We start from the raw sequence: 449 nt of genomic DNA on the forward strand, positions 1-449 counted from the left end.
TTTGACTCATTGGTGCATAATCAACTTATGTACGAGTCCCTCAACCATCTTCAAAGAAAGTTATGTTAACACCACTTTATCTCTGAAGTCGCGAGTATGTGCGACTTATGTAAGCGGGGATGCCAGCACCAAGACAGCTCTCATATTGGAAGACTCATGAGGGACTTAGGACTGTAGATTTTTACTGGTGGGATATTCAAGTTCCAGTGTTTTACTCCACTTTATTCTTCAACTTGAGCTACCAGCACTCCACTTTAGGCACCAAATGTTTCTTAAAATGAAGAATCAGTTATTTTTTTTATTTGCATAATCATGCAGCAAGCTGCACATAAGGTAGGCTTTGTCCGTTTAGTATTAAGGTGTCTCCTAGGTTTAAACTTGAACTGTCTTCACATTATCATGGTCTATATGAATACACTGCACAAACAATAACCATAAGCTTTATTTTT

This window comes from Brassica oleracea, chromosome C7 (genome assembly GCF_000695525.1).
Source record: "Brassica oleracea var. oleracea cultivar TO1000 chromosome C7, BOL, whole genome shotgun sequence".
Lineage (NCBI taxonomy): Eukaryota > Viridiplantae > Streptophyta > Magnoliopsida > Brassicales > Brassicaceae > Brassica > Brassica oleracea.